This window comes from Phaseolus vulgaris, chromosome 7, assembly GCF_051622355.1.
Source record: "Phaseolus vulgaris cultivar YP4 chromosome 7, ASM5162235v1, whole genome shotgun sequence".
NCBI lineage: Eukaryota > Viridiplantae > Streptophyta > Magnoliopsida > Fabales > Fabaceae > Phaseolus > Phaseolus vulgaris.
In genome coordinates this window covers 58,138,283-58,152,010 of record NC_143504.1, presented here as the reverse complement: position 1 = coordinate 58,152,010, position 13,728 = coordinate 58,138,283, and the positions used below count along the sequence as shown (strand labels likewise).

At 28.7% G+C, this 13,728-nt stretch overlaps 1 pseudogene across 1 annotated transcript; it reads right to left on the bottom strand.

Moving 5' to 3' along the window:
• Window positions 1-1,412: 1,412 nt before the first annotated feature.
• LOC137830684 (2-acylphloroglucinol 4-prenyltransferase-like) lies at window positions 1,413-12,719 on the bottom strand (annotated as a pseudogene). Its single transcript, XR_016523055.1, has 9 exons — window positions 12,567-12,719; window positions 11,815-11,939; window positions 11,576-11,722; window positions 11,116-11,342; window positions 10,887-10,960; window positions 10,458-10,550; window positions 10,182-10,299; window positions 10,027-10,089; window positions 1,413-2,391 (listed from the first exon to the last, which is right to left on the bottom strand). The product of XR_016523055.1 is annotated as a 2-acylphloroglucinol 4-prenyltransferase-like (transcript).
• Window positions 12,720-13,728: the final 1,009 nt, after the last annotated feature.

Genomic DNA, 13,728 nt, shown 5'->3' with positions numbered 1-13,728 from the left:
TGAAGTGAAGCAAACTGCATTAACAGCCTTTTCATAAACCAACAGTGGCACACCAGAAGTAGACATGGATTCCTGTAAGTAGCGTGCTAAATGAAACAAATTTTTTGGCAAGATGCCTCTTGTTACAGTTGTTTTTTTGCTACAAAACGAAAACCAAACATTAGGAAGCAAAACAACACCTAATCAACAACAAACACATTAAAATAACAAGACTTTGAAAGAGAGAGGGAACCGACTTTAGCCTCCTCGATACCATAACTCGCATGCAAACTAAATATTCAAGGTTTTCCTGTAGTCATATACCATTTTAAAAAAAAGGTAATTAGTAACAATTGCTGCAGAGGAACAGACGGAGAACTCAAATCACTACCGATTCATTAATAACACAATTTTATAGAGGAAATAAACTTCCATATAAATAATTAAATGGTTCCTTATTGGAGTTACCTCAATCAAAAACAAAGGTTAAACTATTCACTTGATCATATAGTTGTTTTTATTTTTAAGTTTTAATCCCTATTTTTGACAAAACTGCAAGTTTCTGTCCCTCTTAAGTTTTTTTTTTTTTTTTTGTGTAGCAGTTTATTACTTTCATAACTTTTTTGTAGAAATGTTTCTCTACAACAAAATTCTTCTTTGGTCTTTGCCAGATGAACCAAAACTTAACTTAAAAAGTGATAAGAATACACTATTCTTAACACATTCTTTCCATTTTATTGATTAAAATTTGTGATTTCTGATCAATTTCAACAAAAATGAGAGAATGGATTAAAAAAAGTGCGTAGGAACTAAAACTTTAAAAAAAAATAAAATTGACTAAAACTTGAAAGTTAAAATGAGATCAAATATAGTGACAAACGAATAATTTAACTAAAAACAAAAGAATGAGGAGAGAAAGCAAGAATGACAAGGCGCTCCAACATAAAAAAATAGTTTTTTCTCTACTTTTTGTGGCGTGTGTAGGAAACGGCATTGTGAGGAATCACGGTGAGGGATGCAAAGGGTTAGATTCAAACTTCCCAAATATTTTCAGAATTTGCAGAAACCAAAAAAGTCTTATTATTTTGCAGCAACCTATGCAGCGCCATTTCCACCGAACTAAGAAACAGCTTTCCATTTACACAAATTAAAAGTTACTGAAATGGTGAAAAAATTAAAGTTTGGGTTTTATTTTGCAGTAGGACTAAAGCGTGAAATGTTCTCATTCAGAAAAAATAAAAGATTATTACATTATTTTCATAAATCAGAATAAATAATTAAACAAAAAGGACTAAGATCCAACTACATATGAAATTATATTGTTCCGTGTAATAACATTTTTTCTTAAAAAATAGCTAATTTTAATTTTTAGCTAATTCATAAATAATATATTTATATTTACATCGTAAAAAATATAAACTATTATTTAATTCGAACCATGCGGTCGTCCGGTGCCGACCGGTACACTTGCTTTTTTTTCACGTTATCACGTTATGGCATCTTTTTTTTTTTTTTGTCAAAGCTCATCCTACTCTTCATCCTACTCTTCATCCTACTCTTCATCCTACTCTTCATCATACTCTTCTTCATCTACTGAACGATTATGATAACGATTAGTACCAACTTTTTGAGGATAAGGATCACCTTGTGGATCACCAAGAGGCAGAATGCCTTTTAAAGATGACCAACATCAACCATGGGCTTCACATCATCCACAAGGGTGTCATCTATGAAATTCATCAGTACATAATTTTCTCCCTTGAAAAGATAAACTTCATTCTCCTTATGAGAAGCGAAACATGCATCAATTCCATTTTCAAAGATGGTACCTTTCAAAATAGGAAATCCTTCAGTGATTTTACGAATGGGGTCAATAAGTTGCTTAGAATCATAGTCTAAGCAACAATACTTATTGCCCTTGAATAAGTAAACTTCTTGTCCTCTGGGTGACCTGAATGCAGAGTGTATGTTTTGCTCAAACACAGTGTTTTCTAGGATGGGAAACGTTCTACGAATAGCAGAAAATGATAGTATCTTGTCATTGGCATAGTCAAGGTAGACACAATAACACTCAGAGAAGATATATGCTTTGTAGTCTTCAGTGTCAAAGGAACATTTTATTCCATATGCTGAAAATGACGAATGCTCAAGTGATGGAAAGTCATAACAAATCCAATCCAAATCTCTCAAAATCTTATCATCTGTCTGTGTCTGCTGTCCAGGAGTGTAATACAACCGCATGTACTTGTCTTGTAAGAAGAAATAAACTTCATTTGTACTTGAAGAACGAAATGCAGAATTTATATAAGGTTCTACCTCTAGTTCTTCAGAAAAATAGTCATCTTCTCCCTCTATTTCTTCAAATAAATAGTCATAAGCGTCAAAAGCAGCATCTGGATTCATTCCCATACCCTGCACAATATAATCACCTATTTATACTGTTATGGGGTGGGAAGTTCTTACCCTTTTTTTCAAGGAAAAGGGATTGATAAATAGGATCTAACAAGTAAAACCAAAACAAAAATCATGTACACCAAAATCATCATAAACCCTAATAACACACTAAAATAAGTCATTGTTCCAAGGGTCATATCAAATTTATCATCAAAACCAACCAACTCAATAAGCATATCATACATCACTAACCAAATGGAAAACATTAGGGTCATAAACAGCAATCCAAATACACTGTTACGCCAAAAACCTCAAAAATAAGACGTAAATCAAATTCAGTTACACACATGTATAATGCAAACCATGAGCGGATCAAAACGATCAGCAGAAGCAGAATCAGAATCATAAAATAAGGAGAAAAAAGATAGAATTCGAGGAAAATGAAAATGAAAAAAGCAAAGAAATAATTAGCACCAGAAACATTATCAACGAAACTTCTATAATTCAGATTTCTAATGAACAAAACAAGCCTTTAAATTCAATGCAGAATTAAGAAACACGGTACCTGATATTAAGAAAGGGGAAGAATTTTTTGAGAACTCTCTCTCCAATGTTATGTAATTAATAACTTAATAAGAAGCTCGGGGAAGAAGAATTTTTTTTGCGCTCAATGTTTTAATTAATTACTTTTTGCACCCATTTTTTTTTACTACGTAACTAATAAGTTAGGTGTAAAATGATAAAAATGTTTTTTTCTTAATTTTTAAATACCAGTGGTAGTTGTGGTGTAGGTTCAAATGTATTTTGAATTTGAATTTTAAAAATACATTAGATTTGGATTGTCAGAATATTTTTTCTTGAATATGGATTTTTGGAATATATTTCTGAATTTTATTTTTTATATATTTTTTTTAATTTTTATTTTCCACGAGCCAAAGGTGATTGCCGGAGCCGCCGTGGACGGTGGCGCGATAGAGTGGTCCGGTGAGTGTAAGATGAGATCGTACGAGGAGATTGAGAATGGAGAACGGATTCCTTGTAACATATCTATATCATTAACAGAAGATTAAGATGCTTTTCATTTGTTTCTGATTTTAATTTATAAATTCTTTTTTCATAATTACACAAATGATGTTTTTTATATTTAACTTCTCTCAAATTATAATAAAACTATAAATTTTATTAATTAATTAAATAAAACTACTAACAGTTTTTTTTAGTTGTGTTCAATTTTAGTAATGAGAAAATACTAATATTTTAATATTATTTTTTTATAATACTTGACGATTTTTATATGTTTTTATTTATTTGTTTGTTTAATTTTAATTTTAAGATTGGATAAGCTTTTTATCTTAGGATTTTTTTCAATTTTATCTCACTGTTTGTTTGTTCCTATTAAAACAACACTGAAATGATGGGCAACAATGGATTCAATTTCGTTTCTACATTTTTCAATATTGCACCAAAAACTCCAACAAAACTGATTCACTTAAATCGAAAAGCTCTTTTCACACCTCTCTGTTTGAGCGTTAATGTTCTCTTCGAATCCAATAAAAAATAATAAATATTAATTGATATACTCATCTTTTCTTTAAAATAAATATAAAAATAATAACAAAATGACAACAACGTTTAGTTAGAAAATACAACAATGTAACAAAAAGTAAAAAGCATTCAAAAAAGAAAAACAAATCTCACATAAAGAAAGTAAAAAGCATCCAGAAATAGAAAAGGAAGCAAACTTTGTGATTATTCCTAAATTAATGTTAAAAACATTTAATTTTTTTTAAAGTAAATTGATCTATCTAAGTTTTTTATAAACTTTAAATTATTCATCAGAAATTCATTAATATTGTACAATTTAATTACTTGAAATAAAATTTGAAGTTCTAATTAAGATGGAAAAATTAGAATATTGCAATTGTTATACTTTATGTATTACATTTTTATTATGATGTTAGATACTTGTTGATCTATTTAGTTTAATAGAGCAATGTATAAAATCATAAATGTATAAAGATTTATTATTATGAATAATAAAAGTCGTAAGCTTAAATATAACTTTTTAGTTTTTGATAAATTATTGAATTTCATTTTTTTTTTACTTAACAATTTTTCTTTAACTTTTTTTTCTTCTGATAGTTTTTTTTCAGTTAAATTGTAATAATGAAATAAAATAACTTAGATGAAAAAAAATAAAATAAAAAAGCACTAGGGATAATTTTTAAAAATATTTATTAAATATAAAAAATAATAATTTATGAAGAATAAAAAACATATTTCAAGAAAAAATTATGAAATTCTATCATAATAGCGAGGAAAATTTGTGTCTATCTATTATTTGAAAATATTAAATGAAACTTACATCCTTATAATTTTGAAATAATACACAGTTTTCTTATATTTTTAATAAATTAATATTTGTACTTTATCTAATTTTTAAATAATCATTTATCTCTCTTATCTAATATATTTTTTAAAACTTGAATTAAAAAAAATATTTTCTCAAAAATATAATTTATTACATTTTTATAAAAAATATATATAATTTAATGATATTTTAATATTAATTTTCTCTCAGAGTGAATATTATCAGTATGAAATATTTGCTCCAAGAGGTATTTTAGTTAACAGTACCCTTAATTCTCGATATACTTCTCAACATGAAGTATGTTTTGCAGGAGGTATATCTCCTCAATATATTCGGTCATGTATAATATACACATTGAGACAGTCAGCCGTACATGAAGACAATTCAAGAAGATAATTCAAGTTTGATACATCTTATGTTATATTATTTTTATAATTCTTTATATCATCGATCAATAACTATCTATTATATTGTGTAGGTTTGTGAGAAAAAGGAGACAAAATTTACTGATAAAGTTTAAAACATCATTACTTCCAAGCTTATTTAGTTACCCCAAGTACAAATACAAAGACCATGATGATGGTGGTCGATTTAAAAACCTACCCGTACTAGTGTTTCCACCCGGTTAGGGGAAGAGAGATTATGTTGGCAAAGATCAAGGCTGGTTTCCTTCTAGCTATTCTCACTCTTTTGATTTTGGTATTGCTTTTCAAATAGTTTGTGAAATGGATTTTATGCATAGCAAAATCCAAGTGTCTCTACTACTGTGTTGACATATAACTTTTGGTTTCAATTTGTGCAGAGGGCATCAGTTGTAGGCAAGAGCTTGCTAAGCTGGAAAAGAGTGCTTAAGCATAATTCCATGTACAATTTCCTAATTCTGTTATGAGTTTCTTTCAATTAGTTTACTTTGGTTACATGGGGTGGAAAAGAGTGCTTAGGCATAATTCCATGTGCAATTTCCTAATTTTGTTATGAGTTTCTTTCAATTAGTTTACTTTGGTTAAATGGGTTTGATTATGTATCATTGACAGATTTCCGACATTTGCTAATTTTTATAGTTAGTTTTGACTCGTTAATTTGTGATGCTTTTTTTGCTGAGTGGAGAGATTCTTTTTAGATTTTTATATTTAAATTATTAACTTTAAGGTGACAAAATTTTCTCAACTTATCAATCAATCTTAATTTAAGTTAAAGAGAATGGGAGGACAATTTTGGTGTAGACATAAAAAGGAAAGTCTTAGAGAAAAATGAATTTGTTTTCATTATAGATAACAGAGGAAGATTAACAAGAACATGTGTGGTTCCACTGGCTACTTAATTGCAAAAGCCTTTTAAGAAGTAATGTGTCAAATTTATAAGGAAGAAAGAGGACTTTAAAAGTGATTAAAGAATGAATAATTGCAATAATGAATGCTTGGAAATGGAAGATAATGCAGGATTTGATAGAAAATAAAGGAGTGAAAACTAAGTACATGTTCTAGAGATTATGTATTATAAATTGACTATAAGTTCTCCATATAAAATTTTAGAGGTAGATGTAACGTAATCATTTTATGTTTGTAGTCAACATTTTCTACACAATAATAACTGAAAGCAGGGCTGTGTTTTATTTTTTGAGTAACTACTTGCTTATGTTTTTCTTTTGTTTGGAGCTGTTCTTTATAATATAAAGCAGCCATACACAACATAATTGAAAAAAAGTGTTGCAACTTTCAACTTGGACATCTAGAAATAAAGTCAATTTATAGTATATAAGTTTTATATATATAAATCGATACGAATCTCACCTTATAAATTAGTTTTGTAAATTGAGTTAGACTTAAAATTAAAATATTAAAATATTGCAATTGTTAAACTTTATGTATTACATTTTTATTATGATGTTACATACTTGTTGATCTATTTAGTTTAATAGAGCAATGTATAAAATCATAAATGTATAAAGAATTATTATTGTGAACCACAGTGGTAATAAAAGTCGTAAGCTTAAATATAATTTTTTTAGTTTTTGATAAATTATTGAATTTCATTTTTTTGTACTTAATAATTTTTCTTTAACTTTTTTTTTCTTGTGATAATTTTTTTCAGTTAAATTGTAATAATGAAATAAAATAACTTAGATGACAAAAATAAAATAAAAATGTACTAGGGATAATTTTTTAAAATATTTGTTAAAAATAAAAAAAGAATAATTTATGAAGAATAAAAAACATATTTCAAGAAAAACATTATGAAAAATTTGTGTCTATCTACTATTTGAAAATATTAAATGAAACTTACATCCTTATAATTTAAAAACCACTCGGTGACAATTAAGGATTGAAACCACTCGGTGACAATTAATATATTCTGACTTCAATGCTTTTACTGCTCAGATATTGTTTCCTAAATAATAACAACAGCAGCAGAAGTGACATCTTTTAATTACCACTTCATCTTTATGTATTGTCAGCTGATTAAGACACTTGGAGCAGCAGGAAAAGAAGATGGAGGTGGGTTATGACTTATCATTTCTTGCTTCATATCTGTAATGGATAATGTTGAACAACTGACTCATGGTTTCTGATGTTTAAATAGAAGATCACTGAAGAGTATACTAATTATGAATTTGTGATGTTTCAACCAAGAAAATAATTGAAACAAAGATTAGAGTTATAAAATCAAGCAAAGTCTTAGTTTAAAAATTTCCAATTAATGTAATCTCTAACATATGCATTTACATAAACTGCATTGCATGCTGGTTAAACCAACATAAATCATGTTGCATTGAGTGTTGATTTCAGTTACACCAAACATTCAGAAGTGATTTTCTTTCTTGAGAAAGTCAAATGAACATAAACAAATAACCATGACTGGAAAAGGATTTAGCTTGTTTTCTGTTTTCATTTTCAGTAATAATTACAGAATGACCTATTTTAGTTATTTTTGTTTTCAATTTTGAAGAATTTGAATATGAAATATCATTTAATTGTTCTCATCAGTTCCATTGTTCTTGAAAACACTGAAACTAATTTTTTTTTTTTGTGCTTTATTTAACTCTTAAATATATTCATTTTTGGTCCTTTTGATGATGATGCCTGGTTAAAATTATTGTCATCTGACAATTTGAAAGAAGGCCAAACCATATTTGTATTTCATTTTTAAGATGACCAATTTGCTCAAGTTGATCATCATATTGGTATTTTCTATGCTGTCTTAGTTCATACTCTCTCAAGAATTTGATCTCTCGAGATGAAACTCCCCCAACAACTGCAACTCCTGAAAAGTGTAAGTGACCTTGAGTGAACACTTACTTCATCTTATCTAAATTCAAATTAATATTTCAGCTTCTCGCTCTTTCTCCTTGTTATCACCGTTTCGAAGCAACAAAATAAAAAAATAATCATGTCTTGACAAAATTTATGCTGTTATATTTCTCTTAGCTGAGATTATTTTGCCCTTAGAGCCCATTCAAAAGGGATGTTATAGCCTTTTGCACCCCATATTTTTTAGTCAATAAATAAATGATGTGAAATGATAAAAATATCCTTTAAATTTGAATACGGTAGGTAAAATGTATTTTGAATTTGAATTTCAGAAATAATTTTTAGATTTGAATTGTCAGAACATTTTGCTTAATTTTTTAGATTTGGATTTTTAGAATACATTTTTAATTTAAGATTTTATAACATTTTTTTGAATTTTTATTTTTCATAATTTTTCTTTTAAATATATTTTTGGATTTTGTTTTTCAGCATTTTATTTGGATTTTAAATTTTTAATTCGGATAAATTATTGGTTTCAAGTGCAAGCTATTGCCTAACAACTAAGGTGGTAAGAACACTCTGAACACATAATTTTTTCTTTAACTTTAATATTCTCTTTCCCTTTATTATCATTACAAAATAATTAATTGAAATATTATTTTTTATATAAATCTTGAATTTATAATAAAATAGTTTATAAAAGTTAATAATATTTGATGTTTTATTAATATAATAAAGTCAATTTTCGTATTAAAATGGTCAAACACTCTAGGTTAAATTTACTTTGGTTGAAGTTTTATTTGTTTAACAGAACTTGATCGGTTTTATTATACATTTGTCAGTGATATGAGAAGAATAATGATATTGTAATGAATTGAATTTATTCATTTATGGCTCCACTAAATAATAAAAATTCCTTACCTAATGAGATGAAAAAAGAGGTTGTACAAATAATCAATTCTATAATTCTATAACCAGTGATGTAATTATTTAAATATTATAATTAATATTCTAATCAGCATAACATGCCCCCACAATCTTAGGAATGCTATATATCACAATAGTTTATGCAATTTAATATTAAGTTGAAAGCGGGTAAAACTATAAAAAAATGCTATATATCACAATAGTTTATGCAATCTAATATTAAGTTGAAAGCGGGTAAAGCTATAATACTAAATGAGAGGGAAAGAAAGTTTCAGAGCAAATTGGATTAAATAAAAATATGTATGAAAATCCACTAAACTAGAATGATAACCTTACTAACAATTATTAATCCAATTAACAAACTATGTTAAGGCTTGACGAAACTATACTATGTTTAGTTCATTTGGTTTTGAAAGTAGAATTATGTGTTGCTAGAGATTATGTTAATAAGGAATATTGTACTTAGAGATATTGAGATATAATAAGCTAATGTAATTATGGTAATTAGGGTAACAGTTATTCATCCTATTTATGTCTCTTCATGTGAATAATCATTGGCTGTGTAATTTCACACATGGATTTTTTTTACATGTCTTGTTCTTTTCCTCTTTCAACAAGTGTAAAGCCTTGTGAAACTGGGTTCTTTAATGTTGGATTATGATGCATTTTGCTAGAATATCATGTGAGAATCTCTATCTACATACTTTCTCAGGAAGAGGCTTGTTTTCTTATCCCCTGCATGTTTCAGCTCATCAGTTTTTATTTGATAGAGCTGATGTTTCTTCCTCTATGTTCTGGTGAATCTCTTCTGTTTTCCTCTCTTTTTTCTATTCGTTTATTCCCCCGACTTCCCCTCCCTCAAACTGTTCAAAAAAATAAATAAAAAATCTGATAATCACAGAAAAAGTATCCGATAATGGAGGACCGTTGCATTTCATACTGTTAAGAAAAAATTCTAGAGGACAACTTCCCCATTTCACTAAACAAATGTAACAAAATAATTAACAAAATACAATTCATAGTGAATTAGATTAAATAAAACATGTATGAAAATCCAGTAAACTAGAATGATAACCTTAGTAACAGTCATTAGTCCAATTAACAAACCTGGTAAATCAAGCTTATTGCAAAAGTCATATGAGCTGGTATGAGCAACCAACACCTGAAATCCTGTCAACGGTTCCATAAAGCACATGAGGTTTTGTTTTCATGTATGAAAAAAGAATTTCATGCTAGGCACCATGATGCAAGTTGATATTCACCTGAGGCATATAAATTGCTGCCAATACTGAAACAATATAGTTCATCAGCAAAATTCCAGAACCAAGGAAAGCAATGTTCCGAACTCCTAATTTTGTAGCAAAGGTTGATATTTGATACCTGAAGTTAATTGAGACATGCAGCACCAAATTAAAGTGTGACACTTACATTCAAAAATACATATTTATTGAAATAGAGATGAACCGAAAAATCAAGAGCTCAGGAAAATAAGATCAATATGAACCTGCAATATGGATGCAACAAGGACCAAGACTTACTTGCGATCTCCTTCAACGTCAGGAAGATCTTTTGTTATAGCAATTACCAATGTGAAAAATGTTACAAAGGTTGTGATGAAAACCACAGGAGAGCTACATTCAGAGATACAAGAAGAAATATATAATAAGCTCGCAAAAAGATAAGCTGGACACTTAAAAAAAATATTTGATGAAAAGCTAACACCATCACAAGCTCCATTCATTGATGTTAGCGAAGCACAATTTATATTGAAGGTGTGGAGTTTGTCCTTCTAAGTTCTAACATTATGACTGTTATAACTCTATCTTAGATATTTTATTCTTTGTTTCAATTATTTTCTTGGTTGAAGCATAAAAAATTCATAATTAGAATACTCTTCAGTGATCCTCTATTTAAACCTCAGAAACCATGAGCTCAGTTGAAATAACAAATGATAAGCCATAACCCACCTCCATTCAAATGCAAGTCCAAGGACAGCTCTAGTGGCACAGTAGACACCAAAGTTAAGGAGAAAACCCCGTACCTACATAAAACTCTTCAGTCAATCTTGTTCAAATATATCCCCAAATGCTTAAAAATTCAATTGCCAACTGAATTTATCCCAAAAGAAAAAAACGAACAAATTGACAAATTGTATATAGTACTGAAAAGTTTGGGACTTGGGAGGATATATCATACCGTAGCAATTATAAGAAATGCAGCAACAGGAAAGCGTTTCATTCTAAGTGGAGGAACGGAATAGATGGTACCCAAGAAAAGACCAAGTGTGTAAAGAGATAAAATGAAGGGCCCAAAGTTGAACCCCACAATCAACAGGCCAGCTACTGCAAAAAAATATAACCAAGAACCATGCAGATTGGACAGAAAGATCTCCAGCAGCTATAGGTAAATAAGGTTTGTTTACCCTGAAAAAGAATATAAAACCAACTTTGAGGATTTATCTAATAGACATGTAACTACTAGTGGAAAAATATTAGAACCAGAGCAGAAGAGTCTTAAAATGAAATTCCTGTGCAGTTAATCATATTCAAGAAAATATTGAAACTTGGAAGAAATGTGAAAGGAGAAGGACAGAGGGTAAAAGAACAAGAAGAAGACAGCAAGTGATAAGACAGTTGTTTATATTTCTGCACCATACTTGTCAATGCTAATGTCATAGATTTGATTGATGCCAACTATATAACCATTTCCACAGATCAGAGCAAAAAGACCAGAGAAAGCTTTGAAAAAAAGAGACCACTTCATCAAATTTGTGTGCTCAATCAATGCTCTTGCCACCAAAGCACTGTAAAAACAAAGAGAAAATGACGCTTAGAGAAAGTATACTTGGCATGAAGCTGCATGAAACAGTTGCTGGCTAGTTATAAAGCTACTCACAATGAGCCTAGTGCTGTACCACGTATAGTATGTGGCCTTAAAAATCTCCAGCAAGCATCATTCAAATCTAAAATTCTCTCAACTAATGGACGATCAGATCCAGCGGCTCCAACTCCAGTGCAAGCCTGCCAGCATTCTTTTCATTTAAACTGATAAAGAAGACTCAAATCTCATCCAAAACCAAAAAGTAAAGTAAAAAATGTCCTTTAATGGAGTTAAAGCAACTAATAAATGGCTGCAATTGCAGCTAAACTGTTCACCCCAAGCCCAAACTTGAATGCTAAGTGACTTCACTTAGGAAACTTTACAATCTCTCTAGCACATGTGATTGAAACAAACCTTCCAAACCTACTTATGTTAAATGAATCAAATTAAAAATTATGTGTGTATTAAAAAAACAGAAAGGGGATGGAAAGGTAATTGGGTCAGCATGTGCATGACCGAACCAATCACAACCACCAGTTTCTGAACAATCAGATCACACTTTAACCAGTCCTTACACGAAGTCATGAACACCAGAGGAGTGGAACAAGCTCAAAAGAAATGGCATTCCAGAGGGTCATTTTTACAGATTGAAAAATTACCCAATATTCAAAACACAGAAGGAATCACAATTTGAAAACCTTCAATAATACCAAATCCATATGCACCATGAACTGTCCAGCAAAAACCATGGAGTTTACTGTTTTTTTTTTCTCAGAAAAACAGAAGCAAATGAATCAAAATTGGAACTTTAAGGAAAGCAAACACACCCTTATGGAAGTGGGTCTCTGGGGTCTCTTGGAAACCGGAAGTGGGTTGAAAATCCTAGTGTGGCATTGGTGCACACTATAGCTGAATTCAAAGAGGGAATTGTGATGTGGAGTTGGAGAGACTGAGAGCTCCATGCTAAGCTGAAAATAATTGTCTGATGATTTTATACATTGCTCTATTAAACTAGATAGATCAATTGCATTAAAAATGTAACACATAAAGTATAACAATTTCAATATTCTAATTTTTCCATCTTAATTAGAACTTCAAATTTTATTTCAAGTAATTAAATTGTACAATATTAATGAATTTTTTATGAATAATTTAAAATTTACAAAAAACTTAGATAGATCAATTTAATGTTTTTATAATAACTAGACATTATTCAAATTGAAAATTTAAGTTTTATATCATATTAAATAAAGTAGTTTAGTTCAAATATTTAAATAATTAGTTATAGAATTGATTATTTGTACAATCTCTTTGCATCTCAGGTAAGAAATTTTGATTATTTGATTAAAATGTAATTATTTTTCTAAGCTCCCTAACTAATGCAAAATAAAACTCATCAACTTGTGTTTAAGAAATAAAAATTTCAACCAAACTAAATTTAACCATTTTAATACAAAAATTGACTTTATTATTTTAATAAAATATAAAATAATATTACTCTTTATAAACTATTTATAATATGAAAATGATTATTTCAATTAATTATTTTGTAATGATAATAAAGGGAAAGAGAATATTAAGTTAAAGAAAAAATTATGTGCTGAGTTTTTACCACCTTAGTTGTTAGGCAAGTTGCACTTGAAACCAATCAATTTTAAATAATAATTTTGAAGTAGATTTTTTACCTTAAATAAAATTCTGAAAAAAAAATCTAGAAAAATATTTTAGAAGAAAATAGTGGAAAATAAAAATTAAAAAAATATATATAAAAAATTAAATTCAGAAATATATTCCAAAAATCCATATTCAAGAAAAATATTCTGATGTATTTTTAAAATTCAAATTCAAAATACATTTTAACCTACCCACAACTACCACTGGTATTTAAAAATTAAGAAAAACACATTTTTATCATTTTACACATAACTTATTAGTTACGTACTAAAAAAAATGGGTGTAAAAAGTAATGAATTAAAACATTGGGCGCAA